Source organism: Staurois parvus, unplaced genomic scaffold, assembly GCF_062004578.1.
Source record: "Staurois parvus isolate SC_StPar_1 unplaced genomic scaffold, SC_StPar_1.0 ptg003477l, whole genome shotgun sequence".
Lineage (NCBI taxonomy): Eukaryota > Metazoa > Chordata > Amphibia > Anura > Ranidae > Staurois > Staurois parvus.
Window position 1 is genome coordinate 16,674 of NW_028321273.1, and position 22,047 is coordinate 38,720.

Genomic DNA, 22,047 nt, shown 5'->3' on the forward strand with positions numbered 1-22,047 from the left:
CTGACGTCATCAGGAATCAGGGTCCTATATTTTCTTTGTTTATGTCATACAGGAATGACAACGGCAGCTCCTTCTATGTTGATTTTTTTTGTATTTATATTTCATGATTTATTTTTGTGATTTTATTGATATTTTGTGTCACTTTTTACCTTCTCCGGAAAATTTTACTCCCTTCCTGACCAGGTCATTTTTTGCAATCCGGAACTGTGTTACTTTAACTGGCGATTGCACGGTCATGCGACACTGTGGCCAAATTAAATTTATATCATTTTTTTCACACAGATATTTGATTTTTTTTTTTTTTTTTCATTTATTGAATATGTTTTATAGCAGAAAGTAAAAAATATTATTTTTATTTTAATTTTTATCATTTTTTTCACACAGATAGAGCTTTCTTTTGGCGGTACTTGTTCTACACTGAGTTTTTCTTTTTTTTCTGCTATAAATGAAACATTTATAGCACAAAAAAAAAGAAAAACTCAGTGTAGAACAAGTACCACCATAAGAAAGCTCTGTAAAAAAATGATAAAAATTAAAATAAAAATAATATTTTTTACTTTCTGCTATAAAACATATTCAATAAAAATTTTGAAAAAATCAAATTTCTTCAAAAATTAACCAAAATGTATTCTGTTACATGTTTCTGATTTTAAAAAATCCCAATATATGGATTGGTTTGCGTGAAAGTTATAGTTCCAACAAACTATGGTATACTGTATATACTGCAATTGTTTCTTCTTTTTTTTATACTACTAATGGCAGCGATCAGCATCTCAAACATGTCCGTATTCGGGGGGTGGTGCTGAGGCGAGCTATGCCCCCCAGATTTTAGTTGTTCCAACCCTAACTGGCCACTATACTGCACTAAATTGACACAATACCACCCTAATCTGATACTTTACCGCCCCAGTTTGACATTATACTGTCCTTGACTGATACTATACTGATCTCAGTCATGCATTGTGTGTGGAGGAGGAGCTCTGTTGCCTGTGCCCAGGCTGTGTGCAGGGAAGGGAGAATGAGCTGTGCCCCTGTCCTCTGCCCTGCCAGCAGTGACCCCTGTCCTCTGCCCCGCCAGCAGTGACCCCTGTCCTCTGCCCCGCCAGCAGTGACCCCTGTCCTCTGCCCCGCCAGCAGTGACCCCTGTCCTCTGCCCCGCCAGCAGTGACCCCTGTCCTCTGCCCCGCCAGCAGTGACCCCTGTCCTTTGCCCTGCCAGCACTCAACCCTATTCTTTGCATTGCCAGCATTGACCTCTGCCCTGCCAGCAATGACCCCTGTCTTCTTCCTTGCCAGAAGTGACCCCTGTCCTCTGCCCCACCGGCAGTGACCCCTGCCCTCTGCCCTGCCTACAGTGACCCCGCCGGCAGTGACCCCCCATCCTCTGCCCCGCAGGCCAGTGAACCCTGTCCTCTGCCCCACCGGCAGTGACTCCCGTCCTCTACCCCGCCAGTAGTGACCCTCACCCTCTGCCCCGTCAGGGGTGACCCCCGTCCTCTGCCCTGCCAGGCAGTGAACCCCGTCCTCTGCCCCGCCGGGCAGTGAACCCCATCCTCTGCCCCGCAGGCAGTGACCCCCATCCTCTGCCCTGCTGACCTCCCATCCTCTGCCCCCCTGACATTTTCTACTGCACCCCCCATATTTACCAGGCTAGATCTGGCACTGGACTGAAAGCAGGACTGTAATATGTGGCGAGCAATCTGACACTAACTGACTTGGGGTGAACTGACTGACTGCCACTGACATTAATGCAGTGATCAGTGATAATACTGTACACTGTCACTGTACTAATGACACTGGCTGGGAAGGAGTTAACTTTTAGGGCGATCAAGGGGTTAAATATATGCTTCACTATGTGTAATGTGTGTAAAGTGTGATGCTTTTCATAGTTGATCTGTCAGTTTCTCATCCCAGTGTGAGAGATCATGGGGGGGGGGTGGGACTGAGAAAATGCTTCCTTCTGCCTGCAGCAGACTGATAACATCATTTCAGCCTAGGCAAAGTCACCGAGTGGAGCTTGATGTTGGTTTTTATGAATGTATATAGTGAGATGTCTGGCATTTTATGAGGCTTGACCATTTGGGAAATCGGGCACTGCCCGAGGGCCCGGGGTCAGTAGGGGGCCCCATGAGATGCCCCTGGTACCTTTCATAGGCTTTTTTGGGTGTTGTTTGAGTGTGGGCGAGGACACAGGGGCCCCATGATCCCCTATTGCCCAGGGGGCCCCATGAGTTGTCAGTCCACCACTGGTCTTGAGACACTTTAATGAGACATTCACAAAGACGGGACACATTTTCGGCGGTATAGAAAAGCTTTATTATACAGATTAGCCTTTGTACAAGGATTAGTTACAGTACAAGTTCTACATTCAATGCATATATCACCCCATCAGCCCCATGGTTTCCGTATGATGCGTGCAGGAGAGTCGGGGGGGCTCTGGAAGGCCTGTCCATTGGGGGGTTATATATAGCTGAAGCTGCCCCCCCCCCCCACCCCCAAGGATAGTAAATGATGAGGGGAATGCAGAGGTTATGCAGGCTGCAGGTTCTCAGTGACCCATGCAGGGCAGCAGATGGGTGAACATGAACCATCAATGGCGACCATGCTCCCTGTAATCATGGAGAGCACCCCCTGCTGGATGAATTGCAGTCTGTAGGCAAACTGAGTCAGCGGAGCTGACAGGCTACAGTGCATATCTCTAGGATTGGCAAAATAAACAAGATGAAGGATCTATGTAACCAGAACATGAGGGGCTTATTGCTGCAAGTCTGATGGGAGATTTAGAAAGTGGTCATTGTGAATGTCCTCGTACAGTCCTCATACATCTCTATACACATATATAGGAGAGGAAGAAGTTTGTTCAGTCCCAGTTCTCCTCATTGTGCAATATATATCTGAGCACCATAGAAATGCATACAGAAAATGTGATGGGCCCACCAAGCTCCGGCCATACCACAAACTGGAGCCTTTCCAACTGCATAATGACCATGTGTTGAGTAATCACCATACCAAGACTGGAAAATAATTGCCTTTACTGATAATTGACTGTCCCTGTCCTAATCCATCCCTTTGAAGACAGCTCAGCTGCCTCTTTATGTAGGCCCGGTCACTTTTACTACCCCCACCCCAAGCCTAATGGGTGCCCCCATATTGGAAGAGCCTGGAGATGCCTCCATACCAAGACATAATGGACTGAAATGGGCTCTGCCAATGCAAGCTTTCTTTTAGAAGTTTCCACCCCCAACTTACAGGAACAAGTATGTCGGTTGGGCGTTCAAATTCATTGACTGCATAGTTTTTCTGGCCCTTGACTCAAAAACAAAATGAGTGAAGCCCAAGGGTCGAAATGACAGCTAGGGAACTACTATGCTCAGAAGGAAGTTGTCCAAAGAAGAACAGGTATTTATCCGAGTGAAGCTCGAGGGTCGAAATGACAGCCAGGGAACTACTATGCTCAGAAGGAAGTTGTCCAAAGAAGAACAGGTATTTATCTGAGTGGAGCCTGAGGGTTGAAATGACAGCCAGGGAACTACTATGCTCAGAAGGAATTTGTCCAAAGAAAAACGGGTAATTATCTGATGATACAAATGTCTATGAGTAGAAGTCCTGCTGTCTGTTGACAGGTCCCCTCACCCACCCAAGATGCAACAATGGCTACCTGTGGTCACCACAAATTTCACAGAAAAAGAAATCTCCCAACCATTGGACACATGACCCCCACCTTAGTACTCTGGACGACTGGAGGTCTCACCCAGGGATCAGAGGAGCCCCAGCCAGGTGTCGAGAGACTGGAAGTCTCACCCAGGGGTGAGTAAACCTCGAGGGTCAAAATGACAGCCAGGGAACTACCATGCTCAGAAGGAAGTTGTCCAAAGAAGAATGGGTATTTATCTGAGTGAGGCCCGAGGGTCGAAATGACAGCCAGGGAACTACTATGCTCAGAAGGAAGTTGTCCAAAGAAGAACGGGTATTTATCTGAGTGAAGCTCGAGGGTCAACATGACAGCCAGGGAACTACTATGCTCAGAAGGAAGTTGTCCAAAGAAGAACGGGTATTTATCTGATGGTAAGAACGTCTAAGGGTAGAGGTCCTGCTGTCTGTTGACAGGTCCCCTCACCCACCCAAGATGCAAGCAATGGCTACCTGTGGTCACCAAAAATTTCACAGAAAAAGAAATCTCCCAACCATTGGACACATGACCCCCACCTTAGTACTCTGGACGACTGGAGGTCTCACCCAGGGATCAGAGGAGCCCCAACCAGGTGTCGAGAGACTGGAAGTCTCACCCAGGGGTGAGTGAAGCTCGAGGGTCGAAATGACAGCCAGGGAACTACCATGGTCAGAAGGAAGTTGTCCAAAGAAGAACGGGTATTTATCTGAGTGGAGCTCAAGGGTCGAAATGACAGCCAGGGAACTACTATGCTCAGAAGGAAGTTGACCAAAAAAGAACGGGTATTTATCTGATGGTAAGGACGTCGAAGGATAGAGGTCCTGCTGTCTGTTGACAGGTCCCCTCACCCACCCAAGATGCAACAATGGCTACCTGTGGTCACCAAAAATTTCACAGAAAAAGAAATCTCCCAACCATTGGACACATGACCCCCACTTTAGTACTCTGGATGACTGGAGGTCTCACCCAGGGATCAGAGGAGCCCCAGCCAGGTGTCGAGAGACTGGAAGTCTCACCCAGGAGTAAGTGAAGCTTGAGGGTCGAAATGACAGCCAGGGAACTACTATGCTCAGAAGGAAGTTGTCCAAAGAAGAACGGATATTTATCTAAGTGAAGCTCGAGGGTCGAAATGACAGCCAGGGAACTACTATGCTCAGAAGGAAGTTGACCAAAGAAGAATGGGTATTTACCTGATGGTAAGAACGTCTAAGGGTAGAGGTCCTGCTGTCTGTTGACAGGTCCCCTCACCCACCCAAGATGCAACAATGGCTACCTGTGGTCACCAAACATTTCACAGAAAAAGAAATCTCCCAACCATTGGACACATGACCCCCATCTTAGTACTCTGGACGACTGGAGGTCTCACCCAGGGATCAGAGGAGCCCCAGCCAGGTGTCGAGAGACTAGAAGTCTCACCTAGGGGTGAGTGAAGCTCAAGGATCGAAATGACAGCCAGGGGACTACTATGCTCAGAAGGAAGTTGACCAAAGAAGAATGGGTACTTATCTAAGTGAAGCTCGAGGGTCGAAATGACAGCCAGGGAACTACTATGCTCAGAAGGAAGTTGTCCAAGGAAGAACGGATATTTATCTAAGTGAAGCTCGAGGGTCGAAATGACAGCCAGGGAACTACTATGCTCAGAAGGAAGTTGACCAAGGACGTCGAAGGATAGAGGTCCTGCTGTCTGTTGACAGGTCCCCTCACCCACCCAAGATGCAACAATGACTACCTGTGGTCACCAAAAATTTCACAGAAAAAGAAATCTCCCAACCATTGGACACATGACCCCCACCTTAGTACTCGGGATGACTGGAGGTCTCACCCAGGGATCAGAGGAGCCCCAGCCAGGTGTCGAGAGACTGGAAGTCTCACCCAGGGGTGAGTGAAGCTCGAGGGTCGAAATGACAGCCAGTGAACTACTATGCTCAGAAGGAAGTTGACCAAAGAAGAACGGGTATTTATCTGAGTGGAGCTCGAGGGTCGAAATGACAGCCAGGGAACTACTATGCTCAGAAGGAAGTTAACCAAAGAAGAACGGATATTTATCTAAGTGAAGCTCGAGGGTCGAAATGACAGCCAAGGAACTACTATGCTCAGAAGGAAGTTGACCAAAGAAGAACGGGTATTTATCTGATGGTAAGAACATCTAAGGGTAGAGGTCCTACTGTCTGTTGACAGGTCCCCTCACCCACCCAAGATGCAACAATGGCTACCTGTGGTCACCAAAAATTTCACAGAAAAAGAAATCTCCCGAGCATTGGACACATGACCCCCATCTTAGTGCTCTGGACATCTGAATGGACCCACAAAGCCTTCCTTTTCTGGGGTAAATGCTCCAGCACTACAAAGAATGATCATTTTCCAGGCTTCATGGCACCAACTCGTTTAAAACGTATCAGAGCTCAGATTGAGGTGCTTGCTGCCCGCTGGCAACCCTAACCAACACCAAGATGGCGGCACAGCCAGTTTGGGCTGCATCTATAGATAGCCTAAGGTTCCTACAGTATCCTCGGTGTAAAGTACATGCATGCCGTTAGTGCGCTACAATCGGTATTATACAGACGGAAGAATACTTTGCTCTAATTGCCCAGCACGCAGGTGACAAATTAAGGATATATAAGGATCAGCTAAAAAATATACACGTTAAAAAAGAAAAGAAAAAGCTGGTCTAAATAATATGCCACTATCAATGGAGCTTTCATTTTACAAATATATATTCAATAACAGATTTGAGATTTGCTACATTCTAATTTTCAGGGTCATATCCCCCTAAAATGATATTTCAGTTAGAGGTGGGATTTGGTGGAGCTATCAGCCCCCCCCCCCCCCACTACAATCCGGGCTATGTGCATTTTCCATCCTATCATGAAAAATGTAGCAGGAATCCCTCAAAATAAGGGTGGCGGCAGGTGGGCGGAGCTGGGAACTCAGTATACCAGTTTCACCAATGGAGTCCCCAAGACACAGAAGAAAAAAAAAACGAGGTGACTTAACTCTGCAGCCTTCACCAAACCCTGAAATATGAACTTTAGCTGGACACACACGTATACATTTTCGTACGGGTATTTTCGTTTCAAGAATATTCGTTTGATTTTCGAATCGTTAGTGGGGAGGGTGAGTCGATGTTTGTTTTCAACTGCAGTGACGAGGAAAATTAGAAGGGGCAGGAAGGAAAGTTTTTCTCGATCAAACTAATTTTCAGCCAGGATATGTGGTGATCGTTCCTAAATTCCATTCATTTTAAACTCTAATGTTAAAAGAAAAAGACAATTTTTGAACGATATTCATCCATTCACTGAATGTTCAAAGAATTTCCGTACGACTATTCTCGTCCAAAAATCTACACGTGTATGGCCAGCTTTTGGGTAGAGGGACCCTTTAAAAAAAAAAAAAAAGAGTACCTTAAAGGGGACCTAAACATGGGTGTGTCACAGTAAAAGGTGCTGGACCTTAGGCCGGCCATACATGGGTCGAAAATTGACCGATTTTTTTTTTGTCCACAAATCGGACCTAAGAATAATTAGCCGATTTTCGCTCTGTTAGTGGGGTCAATGGCACCGGCTGATTTTCGTGGTTCCTCCCCTTTTCAACGATCGGGCATGTTGGAAAATTTGTGAAAAACGACCGATTTTTCAATGATGGTCAAATTGTACGATCGTTTTTCCAAAAAGAATATGCGCATGAGCCGTGACCTGAAGGAACAGAAGTTTCGCCTGTTATATGGGGTGAACTTTATGACTCGGTCGGCCGATTTTCTAAATCAATGATGGCGCCATCGGATTACCGAGCGAACGACGTTTCCGATTTTCAGACGAAAAATCGTTCGGAATTCGAACCATGTATGGCCTGCATTAGTGTGCTTTATTATGAAACATTAATAGAAAACTCCACCAGGGAGCGTGTGACTTTACCAGAACAGACACATAGCTGGGCGGAGCTGGGAACCAGGTATGAAGATCTGATTGGCTCCATTGGCTGGGTCAGCGCCCTTGAGATAAGGATGATGATGGCATTTATAATAATGAAATCTGGAAGATCGATTAAAACAAATACAAGGTTTCATTTATCACCCGCGATCGGTAGATGTTTGAGTCGTGCAGATTGAGCGATGTGCTTCCTCCCCATTCCCTGAGTCTCATATAGGCTCATTATTTATCCTGGAATCTGATTGGTGGGATAAGGGGATCACAATCTGGAATTTTTTTTTTTTTTTTTGTAATCCACTCTAGTACGGCTGGGACGTAACTCACAATACACTGTGCACCCCAAATACACATATACACATGGACGTGTCTTCTCATTCCCCAATCTGTATTCTGGGGTGCAGGTTATCACACCATACAATGACCTCACCAACACTACAACCTAGTCTCATCACACAGCACCCACGTTATACTCTACGGATCTCTGTACAGTAGCCTCTCGCCTCCTCCACGTGAATAAAACTCCACGATGTGCAGATCACACCGGCTGGGAGCACCAGGACACAAACCGTCCAACACACACAATGCACACAACGCTCCGCCATCCATCCGGTGACACCAGTCAGCTCCTATTTGAATATAATGCTGAAATTTGAAATGGAAAAGGGCCACGAAGACTGGCTTAGCTTCACAATGATAGTATTTCTTTTGTCATTGATACCAGACTGGACTAGGTATACACCAATGTCAACTGCCCTTCTTCTGTGTCTAATCACCTTCTGTACCCAAATTACTTCGATTGTACCCCAATCCATCTCCATCCATCCTTTGGAACCCATAATCCCCCTCTTTACCTCAGTTTTACCCCAATCCCCCTCTGTCCCTCTATTGTACCCCTATTCTCCTCTGTCCTATTGCAAACTCCAATCCCCTTCTGTTCTTTCATTTTACACCCCAGTCCTGCTCTGTTCATCTATTGTACACCCAAATCCCCCTCTGTTCTATTGTACACCCCAATCTCTCGCCGCTGTGCTTCTATTGTACGCCCCAATCCCCATCTTTTCTTCTATTGTACAGCCAAATCCTGATCTGTCCCTCTACTGTACTCAAATCCCCATCTGTCCCTCTATCATACACCCCAATCTCCTCTATCCTTCTATTGTACACCCCAATCTTCTCTGTTCTTGTATAGTACACCCCAATCCCCATCTGTCCTTCTATTCTACACCCCAATCTTCTCTGTTCTTGTACAGTACACCCCAATCCCCCTCTGTCCTTGTATAGTACACCCCAATCCCACTCTGTCCTTGTATAGTACACCCCAATCCCCCTCTATCCTTCTATTGTACACCCCAATCTTCTCTGTTCTTGTATAGTACACCCCAATCCCCATCTGTCCTTCTATTCTACACCCCAATCTTCTCTGTTCTTGTACAGTACACCCCAATCCCCCTCTGTCCTTGTATAGTACACCCCAATCCCACTCTGTCCTTGTATAGTACACCCCAATCCCCCTCTGTCCTTCTATTGTACACCCTAATCTTCTCTGTTCTTGTATTGTATACCCCAATCCCCATCTGTCCTTCTATTCTACACCCCAATCTCCTCTGTTCTTGTATAGTAAATCCCAATCCCCCTCTGTCCTTGTATAGTACACCCCAATCCCCCTCTGTCCTTGTATAGTACACCCCAATCCCCCTCTGTCCTTCTATTGTACACCCCAATCTCCTCTGTTCTTGTATAGTACACCCCAATCCCCCTCTGTCCTTCTATTATACACCCCAATCTCCTCTGTTCTTGTATAGTACATTCCAATCCCCATTTGTTCTTCTGTTGTACACCCCAATCTCCTCTGTTCTTGTATTGTACACCCCAATCCCCCTCTGTTCTTCTATTGTACACCCAAATCTCCTCTGTTCTTGTATAGTACACCCCAATCCCCTCCTGTTCTTCTATTGTACACCCCAATCTCCTCTGTTCTTGTATTGTACACCCCAATCCCCATCTGTTCTTCTGTTGTACACCCCAATCTCCTCTGTTCTTGTATTGTACACCCAACCACCTCTGTTCTTTTATTGTACACCCAATCCTCCTCTGTGCTCCTATTGTACACCCCAATCCCCCTCTTTTCCTCTGCTGTACACCCCAATCCAAATCTGTTCCTCTGTTATACCCAAATCCCCCCTCTGCCCCTCTACTTTACTCTAACCTCCATGTTCTATATTCTACCCCAATCTTCCATCTTTTTCTCATGTATAACCCCCCCCCCCCCCAATCCCTCTGTTACATTCTGATCCTCCCTCTGACCCTCTACTGTACTCCAATTCAATCTCTGTCCCTCTATCACGCTCCAGTCCTCCCTCTGTCCCTCTACTGTACACCAACCCCCCCCCCCCCCTCTGTCCTTCTATTGTACCCCAACCTATCTCTCTGCCCCTCCACTATTTCCTAATTCTTCATATGGTGAACCCAAACTCTCTGTTTTGTACCTCAGTCTCTCCCTCCCTCAATTGTACCCCAATATCTCCTCCATGCCTTTACTGTATGTCAGTAACCCCAGTGTCTATACCAGGGGCAGACTGACCATTCGAGCACTCAGGCACTGCCTAAGGGCCCGGGGTCAGTAGGCGGCCCCATGAAATGCCCGGGGTCAGTAGGCGGCCCCATGAAATGCCCCTGGTACCTTTTATAGGCTTTGAGTGTGGGCAAGGACACGGGGGCCCCATGATCCCCATTTGCCCGGGGGACCCATGAGTTGTCAGTCCGCCCCTGGTCTATACTGATACCAACACACATGACCTTCAACAGGAGATGGACATTTTAGCAGGGACTGTCCAAGCCAAGAGCTGATGGGCTCCAGGTTTTTCTGCTTCTCAGGAAAGCAGAGGGGTTTCAGGTTGGGGGCTTGGTGGGATCTAGCACCCTCCATCTTTGGGGATTTTAGTCTGTGTGCATTTTGAATAAGCTGGATTTCAGTTTTTTGATATTTGTAGCACCTAAAAAAGGAAGCTCAGTGGGTCCAAATCCTTCAAATACCATTGTAGGAGGTGGTGTTCTCAGCCTTCCATTCATCACCATTGAGGACCATAGCATAAAGGAGCCCATGACTGCATGCGTTTGCCATGACATTTTTATACATAGGGAGCAATTTCTGGATTATTCATCTTCTCTGCCATGGTGTCTGGGCGTCAGGACTGGAGGCATAGTTCCTGAATTGGGCAATCTATGAGCATCTGATTGGTGACAAATCCTAAGTCGGAGAGGTAATGGTCAGTGTGAGGCCAATATGGCTGCCAGGAGCTCCACTCCCTTCACTTCCAGACTCCATATAAACCCCCAACATTCCCCATCTTATCACTTGCTGCATCCCATCTCACTTCACTCCAGTTCCTAGTACACACCATTTCTAGAAGAAACCAGTTAAACCGCTCACTGAACTCTTATTAACATTATACGATCGGCGAAACTGGTGCAATGGTGTGACCGGACAGGAAATGACATCACTTCCTGCTATACTGCCATTTATACTGCCTTCCATATTCCTGTCTGTCACATACCTAGTCCATTTAGCTAAGGGTCCTAGCCCACCATACTTCCATAAATGTTTGATTCCAGCATACTGTACCCTACACCTGACCACACCCACATGGAAGAAAAATATATTTGAAATGCTACAATTTTGGCCATATTCAATATATTTCAAAATATATTTCAGTAAATTATATATATATATATATAAATATATATATATATATATATATAAATATATATATATACTGCATGTTGAAATGCATTATTTTTACAAAACTCATGAAAAATATTTTTAAAAGTACATTTAAAATATACTGTATGTCTTTAAAAATACAAATCTACATTTTTCAAAATATGTTTAATATATTTTGTAATAACAACACATTGCAACATGTGTGTGTGTGAGAGTGTGTTTTTTTATATATATTTATATATATATATATATATATATATATATATTACCCTACCCGTGACCTCCGCTCCTCAGAGGACCTCCTACTCTCTAGCTCCCTGGTCTCCTCCTCCCACACCCGATTGCAGGACTTCTCCAGGACTTCCCCCATCCTCTGGAACTCCCTACCCCAATCCATCAGACTGTCACCTACCCTCCTCACCTTCAGGCACACCCTGAAAACCCACCTCTTCAGGGAAGCCTACCCCAACCTCACCTAACACCCGACCTCACCTAACAACTAACCTCCTCCACTCCTCCCACCACTCCATCCCCCACAGCCATCTCCTCCTGTGCCACCCTCCCCTCCCTCCTAGATTGTAAGTTCGAAAGAGCAGGGCCCTCGATCCCCTCGTGTATTGTATTGTCTCATGTTCTGTCCCCCTTGCTACTGTACAGCGCTGAGCAAACCCTTTGGCGCTGTATAAATACTGTATAATAATAATAATATATATACATACATGCACATAAACATACATACATATACATACACTTCATGTTGCAATGTGTTGTTATTACAAAATATATAAAAAATATTTTTAAAAATACATTTCAAATATACTGTATGTCTTTAAAAATACAAATCTACATTTTTGGAATGCATTTACAAATATATGTTAAAATGACTTTTTTATATGTTAAAAAAAATCTAAAGAAAATATTTAAAAAATATATATATATTTAAAAATATATATTTTTTAAAATATGCGCTTGAGATTTTTTTTTAACATATAAAAAAATCATTTTAACATATTTTTTTACATATTTTGTAAATGCATTCCAAAAATATAGATTTGTATTTTTAAAGCCATACAGTATAGTTTAAATGTATTTTTAAAAATATTTTTCATATATTTTGTAAAAATAACGCATTTCAACATGCAGTGTATATATATATATATATATATATATATATATATATATATATATATATATATATATATACACACAATGAGGAACAGAAATATTTGAACACCCTGCGATTTTGCCAGTTCTCCCCCTTAGAAATCATGGAGGGTCTGAACTAAATTCTTTAAAAATCATACAATGTGATTTCCTGAATTTTTTTTAAAATTCTGTCTCTCAGAGTGGGAATGCACCTACAATGTGAATGTCAGACCCCTCCATGATTTCTAAGTGGGAGAACTTGCAACTTGAACTTGTTCAAATACTTCTGTTCCTCACTGTGTGTGTGTGTGTGTGTGTGTATATATATATATATATATATATATACTTTTTTTTTTTTAAATTAGTCATTTTAATAGTTATTTTTTTAATTTTTTTTAAATATATTGAATATGGCCAAAATTGTAGCATTTCAAATGTATGGCAATATATTTGGGAAGAATATTTTTAAAATAGATTTCAAATATATTTTTCTTCCATATGGGCAGTCCTGACGTTTGAACCTCTCTGCAGACTATCCTAGGCTTCAGTTACCGGTCTCTTCTTCTGCTGGCCTCAATTGCTCATGCTTCCCCAATTCACCTCCCTGACCTCTCTTAATGTGTTCTGACCTGCATACTCCTCTTCTCCAGCCTCTGTTCTTCTACTGGTCTCCATGCATTTCCTCTTTTAGGGTCCTCCCTGCACAAATTCCAATACTGACCTCTATGGCTCATCCTTTATATCTGGTCCCCCCTCACCTTCCTCTTACTTTCTATACCCCAATTGGCCTCCCTCATCCTCTCCCATAGGTTTCCCATTTTACCTTCTTACAACTGTCCTGCCTGAGATCTCTCCCCTTACTGGCCTCCCTTATGTGTACTCACGGATTTTCTTCTCCAATGTATGAAATTCCAGCAGTTGTGTTCTTTGTGGGAAATCATATAGAGTCCCTGTGTGCAGAAGATGGAGTTTTTATGTACTAAGGTTGGGGTCTTTGCACACTGAGGATGGCATCTCTGCATACTAAGAATGGGGTCTCTGTGTCCCAAGAATGGGGTCTCTGCATACTGAGGAAGCTGTCTCTGTGCACTGAAAATGGGGTCTCTGCATCTACTGAGAATTGGTTCTCTGTGTATATTGAGAATGTGGTCTCTACATAATGAGAACAGGGTCTCTGAATATTGAGAACGGGGTCTCTGCATACTGAGAATGGGGTCTCTGCATACTGAGAATGGGGTCTCTGCATACTGAGAATGGGGTCTCTGCATACTGAGAATGGGGTCTCTGCATACTGAGAATGGGGTCTCTGCATACTGAGAATGGGGTCTCTGCATACTGAGAATGGGGTCTCTGAATACTGAGTATAGGGTCTCTGAATACTGAGAATGGGGTCTCTGAATGCTGAGAATAAGCACTTTGCTTATACTAAGAATGGGGTCTCTGTGTATACTGAGAATGGGGTCTCTGCATACTGAGAACAGGGCCTCTTAATTCTGAGAATGGGGTCTCTGCATACTGAGGATAAGGACTTTGCGTATACTGAGAATGGGGACTCTGCATATTGAGAATGGGGTGTCTGATTACTGAGAATAAGGACTTTGCTTATACTAAGAATGGGGTCTCTGTGTATACTGAGAATAGGGTCTCTAAATACAGAGAATGGGGTCTCTAAATAGAGAGAATGGGGTCTCTAAATACAGAGAACAGGGTCTCTGAATTCTGAGAACGGGGTCTCTGTGTATACTGAGAACGGGGTCTCTAAATACAGAGAACGGGGTCTCTAAATACAGAGAGTGGGGTCTCTAAATACAGAGAGTGGGGTCTCTAAATACAGAGAGTGGGGTCTCTAAATACAGAGAGTGGGGTCTCTAAATACAGAGAGTGGGGTCTCTAAATATAGAGAACGGGGTCTCTGAATTCTGAGAACGGGGTCTCTGCATACTGAGAATAGGGACTTTGCGTATATTGAGAATGGAGTTTCTGTGTATACTGATAATGGGATCTCTGCATACTGAGAATGGGGTGTCCGAATACTGAGAATGGGGTCTCTGCGTATACTGAGAATGGGGTCTCTGCGTATACTGAGAATGGGGTCTCTGCGTATACTGAGAATGGGGTCTCTGCGTATACTGAGAATGGGGTCTCTGCGTATACTAAGAATGGGGTCTCCAAATACAGAGAATGGTGTCTCTGAGCATACTGAGAATATGGTCTCTGCATACTGAGAATGGGGTCTCTGTGCATACTGAGAATGGGGTCTCTGTGCATACTGAGAATGGGGTCTCTGTGCATACTGAGAATGGGGTCTCTGTGCATACTGAGAATGGGGTCTCTGTGTATACTGAGAATGGGGTCTCTGTGTATACTGAGAATGGGCTCTCTGTGTACAAAGCATGGGGTCTCTGTATACTGAGATTAGGGTCTCTGTGCAGTGATAGGATCACTTTGTCCCAAAAATGGGGTCTCTGTGACCTAAAGATGTGGTCTCTGCCTACTGAGAATGGAGTCTCGTTTTCCTTAAAGATGGGGTCTCTGTGTGCTGAGGATGGGGTCTCTGTGTGCTGAGGATGGGGTCTCTGTGTTCTAAGGATGGGGTCTCTGTGTTCTAAGGATGGGGTCTCTGTGTTCTAAGGATGGGGTCTCTGTGTGCTGAGGATGGGGTCTCTGTGTTCTGAGGATGGGGTCTCTGTGTTCTGAGGATGGGGTCTCTGTGTTCTAAGGATGGGGTCTCTGCCTACTAAAGATGGGGTCTCTGTGTGCTGAGGATGGGGTCTCTGTGTTCTAAGGATGGGGTCTCTGCCTACCGAGGATAGGGTCTGTGTGTACTGAGCATGCTGAGATATAAAAGTGAACATTTTTGAGTAAAAAGTATAATTTTTAAATTTTTGTGCCGTCCATTTTTCTTAATAGAAATGTAGGTCTTTCATGATGTGCAATAGCTTGGTGCAGGAAAGATGCCAGAAGATTACCTAGTAATTGGTCACTGTGGGTTCAATTCTAGTAAGTGCTTAGAGGTATCACAATGAAAAGTTGTGGAAGGTACCACCTTTAAAGAAAAACTATTAAAATCTAAATCTAGTACTTTTTACTTTTGAGGATCCATAAATAAAGGACCTTGTTACTTTTAACAATAGTGCAGGTCGCACGTCTGCGGTGCAATACCAGTGTGCTTGCTAAATGATATCTAAAATCATAGAATTTTTGTACTCACCAAAAATCCATTTCTTAGAGCCCATTGAGGGACACAGAAAGTCTTTCACCTTCGGGTTATACTCCTGCCTTAAGGAGTATTGGAGAAAAAAATTGCAGGCCTCCCCAGGATAACCCATCCTACTCTCAGCATACCTAGTTTTGTGTGACCCGTGTCTCTCAATGGACTATGAAAGCAACTTTACTTTCCTGTCCATTGAGGGACATGGGAGATCTTTCACCTTCCGCAATCCAAAAGCACTCCTACAAATTCGCAGGCAACACAGCCAGCAAAAGCAAACAGTCCTAAGAAAAGAGCAGACAACTGGAGCAACTACCTGCAGCTGAAAAAGCCACCTGAAGGACCCTACACCTGCATCTGGCATGAGATGAGACCACAACACCTACTAGGTAGAACTTGGAGAACATGTGAACAGAAAACCAGGTGACAGGATTGCAAATCCTGGAAACAGTTGCCTGATGCTGAAAAGTCTAAGAAGCGCACACAGATCTAGTAGAGTGTGTCTTAACAGGTGAGTGTGGAACTCGATCCTTGGGACCATGAGCTTGGACGATGGTCTGCCTGAGCCATCTAGGATTAGTTACCTCATGCTGAAAAGCCTACGAAGCGCACACAGATCTAGTAGAGTGTGTCTTAACAGGTGAGTGTGGAACTCGATCCTTGGGACCATGAGCTTGGATGATGGTCTGCCTGAGCCATCTAGGATTAGTTGCCTGATGCTGAAAAGTCTAAGAAGCGCACACAGATCTAGTAGAGTGGGTCTTAACAGGTGAGTGTGGAAGTCCATCCTTGGAACCATGAGCTTGGACGATGGTCTGCCTGAGCCATCTAGGATTAGTTGCCTGATGCTGAAAAGCCTAAGACACGCACACAGATCTAGTAGAGTGTGTCTTAACAGGAAAGTGTGGAACGCGTTCCTTGGGACCACGAGCTTGGATGATGGTCTGCCTGAGCCATCTAAGATTAGTTGCCTGATGCTGAATAGCCTACGAAGCGCACACAGATCTAGTAGAGTGTGTGTTAACAGGTGAGTGTGGAACTCGATCCTTGGGACCACGAGCTTGGACGATGGTCTGCCTGAGACATCTAGGATTAGTTGCCTGATGCTGAAAAGCCTACGAAGCGCACACAGATCTAGTAGAGTGTGTCTTAACAGGTGAGTGTGGAACTCGATCCTTGGGACAATGAGCTGGGATGATGGTCTGCCTGAGCCATTTAGGATTAGTTACCTGATGCTGAAAAGCCTACAAAGCGCACACAGATCTAGTAGAGTGTGTCTTAACAGGTGAGTGTGGAATTCGATCCTTGGGACCATGAGCTTGGATGATGGTCTGCCTGAGCCATCTAGGATTAGTTGCCTGATGGTGAAAAGCCTAAGAAGCACACACAGATCTAGTAGAGTGTGTCTTAACAGGTAAGTGTGGAATTCGATCCTTGGGACCATGAGCTTGGATGATGGTCTGCCTGAGCCATCTGGGATTGGTGTAATAAGAAGCTGGTGTCCTTCCAGGATTACAAAGAAGAAGAATCAGTGGTGGAAAGATACAATCATACATACAAGGAACAATGTCCCGGTAGAGGTGAAAGGCAGAAGCTACCTTAGGCAAGTTCTGGGCTTCAACACTACCCTGTTCCTATGCAAAACCAGAAAAGGTTCCTTAAAGGATAAAGACGCCAGTCCAGTTACTTGCCTTGCAGAGGTGATGGCCACAAGTCCTACCACCTTGTGGGTGAAAGTAGATTGAGCTTTCTCTGCTTTCTGAGGAGCAGAGAGAAAAAAGTACTAGCAAAATATGTTAACTTTAACAGAGCAAAGCTTCAGAAAAGACCTCCACCCTCCTAGGACACTAGCAAAAAACTGAAGCATGCTGGTAGTAGGAGGGGTTATCCTGGGCTGGTCTGCAGTTTGTTTATTTGCCGGTGTCCAATCCTCTTGAAGGCAGCAGTACAACCTAAAGGTGAAAGACCTCCTTTTCCCTTAATAATGGCTGAGAAAGATAATATACTCCCACACTGAGTGCTAAATTGGCAGGACAGAGGAGATAGCATCTCCTAGCAGAGTATCGGCAAGTGTTGATCATGGAGCTGAGTGATGTCACCTCATAGTCACACACAACACATTCATTCAGTATGTCACTTGGTGGTGACCTCCACTCTCATTGTCCTCCATGGAGAGACACAACAATTCTGACTCTCTGGAGCCCCCCAAGTCTCAGAATGTCATGGCCGCCTCCATTGTCAGAGGCCTCTCGATAAGCAGACGTCAGGCGCATTATCTGCCATGCTATGGGCCAGCCCAGAGGTTCCTATTTGGCAGATCTGAAGTACGATGCGCTTCCCAGGGGACAGAGGTCACAGGAGGTCATGTCGGAGGGGTGTCCGTTTTATCTGGAATAGAAGGCAAGAGGCCAAAATTAGAGTAACAGAGGCTTGGATGTAGCATATTGCCTGTAAACAGGAAAGGAGCTTAACATAATTGTGCTTCCCCAGGAGTCCTGTATTAGTTTGATGACCAACTGCAAAATTATTTAGAACCTCCATCAGTTCTGGAAGTTTACCAAATCCTATTGGGTTAAAGTTAAAACTAAAAGACCCCCTCCAGCCAAAAAAGTATGAGCAGTATAAAGCAGAAGGAAAGAAATATGGACCTTGGGACGACTGGTATACAAGAAAGGTGAGGGGTATAGACCATGGGATGATTAGTATAAAGGGAAGGACAGTGGTACAGACCATGGGATGACCAGTATAAAGGGAAGGACAGTGGTACAGACCATGGGATGACCAGTATAAAGAGAAGGAGAGTGGTACAGACCTTGGGATGACCAGTATAGAAGGAAGAAGAGCGGTACAGACCATGGGAGGACCAGTATAGAAGGAAGAAGAGTGGTACAGACCATGGGATGACCAGTATAAAGAGAAGGAGAGTGGTACAGACCTTGGGATGACCAGTATAGAAGGAAGAAGAGCGGTACAGGCCATGGGATGACCAGTATAGAAGAAAGAAGAGTTGTACAGACCATGAGATAACCAGTATAAAAGGGAAGGAGAGTGATAAAGTCCATGGGATAACCAGTATAAAGAGAAGAAGAGTGGTACAGACCATGGGATGACCAGTATAGAAGGAAGAAGAGTGGTACAGACCATGGGATGATCAATATAGAGGGAAGAAGAGTGGTACAGACGATGGGATGATCAATATAGAGGGAAGGAGAGAGGTACAGACCATAGGAAGCCCAGTAGAAAGGGAAGGAAAGAGGTACAGACCATGGGATGACCAATATAAAGAGAAAGATAGTGGTACAGACCATGGGATGATCAGTATGGAGGGAAGGAGAGTGGTACAGGTGTACGGGCCATGGGATGATGAGTATAACGGGAAAGAGAGTGGTACAGACCATGGGATGACCAGTATAAAGGGAAGAACAGTGGTACAGACCATGCGATGATAAGTATAAGGGGAAGGTAAGTTACAGTATACAGACCATGGGATGACCAGTATAAAGGGAAGGAGAGTGGTACAGACCATGGGATGACCAGTATAAAGGGAAGGAGAGTGGTACAGACCATGCGATGATCAGTATAAAGGGGAAGAGAATGGTACAGACCATGGAATGACCAGTATAGAGAGAAGGAGAGTGGTCCAGACCATGGTATGACCAGTATAAAGGAATGGAGAATGGTACAGACCATGGAATCACCAGTACAGAGAGGAGAGTGGTCCAGACCATGATATGACCAACATAAAGGGAAGGAGAATGGTGCAGACCATGGAATCACCAGTACAGAGAGGAGAGTGGTCCAGACCATGGGAAGACCAGTATTTTGGGAAGGTGAGAGATATGGACCATGGGATGACCAGTATTTTGGGAAGGTATATATATATATATATATATATATACTGTATATCATGGGATGACCAGTATTCAGGGAAGAAAGAGTGGCCAGTATACAGTGAAAGTGAGGGATACAGACCATGGAATTACCAGTATACAGGGAAGGTGAGTGATATGGACCATGGGATAAGTATTATAGTAGTATAGTAGTAGTACAAAAGGTGAAGGAACATAGATAATGGGATGAATGGTATACAAGGAAGGTGAGATTAAAAGACCATGGAATGACCAGTATGCTGGAAAGATGATGGATATAGTCCATGGAATGACCAGTATACAGGGAAGATGATGGATATAGTCCATGGAATGACCAGTATACAGGAAGGTGAGGGATATAGTCCATGGAATGACCAGTATACTGGAAAGATGATGGATATAGTCCATGGAATGACCAGTATACTGGAAAGATGATGGATATAGTCCATGGAATGACCAGTATACAGGGAAGATGATGGATATAGTCCATGGAATGACCAGTATACAGGGAAGGTGAGGGATATAGACCATGGATCAGCCAGAATACAGGGAAGGTGAGGAATATAAATCATGAAATGACCAGTATATAGGTAAGGCGAGGGATAATGTCCATGGGATGACCAGTATACTGGAAAGATGATGGATATAGTCCATGGAATGACCAGTATACAGGGAAGGTGAGGGATATAGTCCATGGAATGACCAGTATACTGGAAAGATGATGGATATAGTCCATGGAATGACCAGTATACTGGAAAGATGATGGATATAGTCCATGGAATGACCAGTATACAGGGAAGGTGAGGGATATAGTCCATGGAATGACCAGTATACTGGAAAGATGATGGATATAGTCCATGGAATGACCAGTATACAGGGAAGATGATGGATATAGTCCATGGAATGACCAGTATACAGGGAAGGTGAGGGATATAGACCATGGATCAGCCAGAATACAGGGAAGGTGAGGAATATAAATCATGAAATGACCAGTATATAGGTAAGGCGAGGGATAATGTCCATGGGATGACCAGTATACAGGGAAGGTGAGGGATATAAATCATGGAATGACCAGTATACAGGGAAGATGATGGATATAGTCTATGGAATGACCAGTATACAGGGAAGATGATGGATATAGTCTATGGAATGACCAGTATACAGGGAAGATGATGGATATAGTCCATGGAATGACCAGTATACAGGGAAGGTGAGGGATATAAATCATGGAATGACCAGTATACAGGGAAGATGATGGATATAGTCTATGGAATGACCAGTATACAGGGAAGATGATGGATATAGTCTATGGAATGACCAGTATACAGGGAAGATGATGGATATAGTCCATGGAATGACCAGTATACAGGGAAGATGATGGATATAGTCCATGGAATGACCAGTATACAGGGAAGGTGAGGGATATAAATCATGGAATGACCAGTATACAGGGAAGGTGAGGGATATAGACCATGGATCAGCCAGAATACAGGGAAGGTGAGGAATATAAATCATGAAATGACCAGTATATAGGTAAGGCGAGGGATAATGTCCATGGGATGACCGATACACAGGGAAGATGAAAAATATAGACCATGGGAAGTATAAATGGAAAATATATTTAACCTAGGTTTCTATCTGGCTGATAATAATGTGACCTGTCTATGTTATTGGTAGAAAAAAAAGCCCATGCTGCTAGTTTTTTGTTTTTTTATTTTTTTTTTAACAGGAAAGGCGGCCATCTTATCTGTAACTCTAGGCTGTTCATTACTGACCTGTTGAGGTGGAATTGGCACTGTCTTCAGCTGCTAAGAACTTTAAATCCGTCCCATCTGTGATCAGAGATGACCTGGACCTTTGACATCGGTCGCCGGATCGGGTCCTCCGAAGGACAGCCTGAGGGAAAGTTGTACATGGATGTCAGATGGATGGACAGAAAGGCTCAACAAATTATAACCAAGCATTCACTGCGGGTGAATCTTATGTATTTATTATAGGCATTCATAAAGCACCTATGATCTCGCAGTGCTTTTACATACTGTACATTCACATCAGTCCTTGCCCCCAACCTAAGGCCCCTAACTTACACGCATACATTCATGCACACACATAGGGCCAACTGGCCTACCAGTATGTTTTTGGAGTGTGGGGGGAAACCGGAGTACCTGGAGAAAACCTACACAAGCACAGGAAGAATATACAGACTCCATGCAGACAGTGTCCCGACCAGGATTCAAGCTAAGGAGCCCACTCCTGCAGGGCAGAGGTTCTAACCACTAGGCTATTGTGCTCCCCCCCCTCACATCTTCCTGGTGCATGTGTTTTAAATGACAGAGATAGAAGGAAAAAGGTAACAAATCTGGGACTTTTTAGAGGATAGGAGGCATCCCTTTCTGTCCCCACAATGGTAACTTCACAAACTCTCTTTATTAACCACTTACTGTCCGGCCCAGGGGCGGACTGACAACTCATGGGGCCCCCCGGGCAATAGGGGATCATGGGGCC

The 22,047-nt window shown here is 44.6% G+C and overlaps 1 long non-coding RNA gene across 1 annotated transcript; it reads right to left on the reverse strand.

Annotated features, from left to right (window-relative positions):
• Nucleotides 1–14,168: 14,168 nt before the first annotated feature.
• Nucleotides 14,169–21,476, reverse strand: LOC149427777 (uncharacterized). The gene is made up of 2 exons (XR_016311220.1): nt 21,318–21,476; nt 14,169–18,061 (listed from the first exon to the last, which is right to left on the reverse strand). It is a non-coding gene; the product is annotated as an uncharacterized LOC149427777 (long non-coding RNA).
• Between the last annotated feature and the right edge of the window lie 571 nt (nt 21,477–22,047).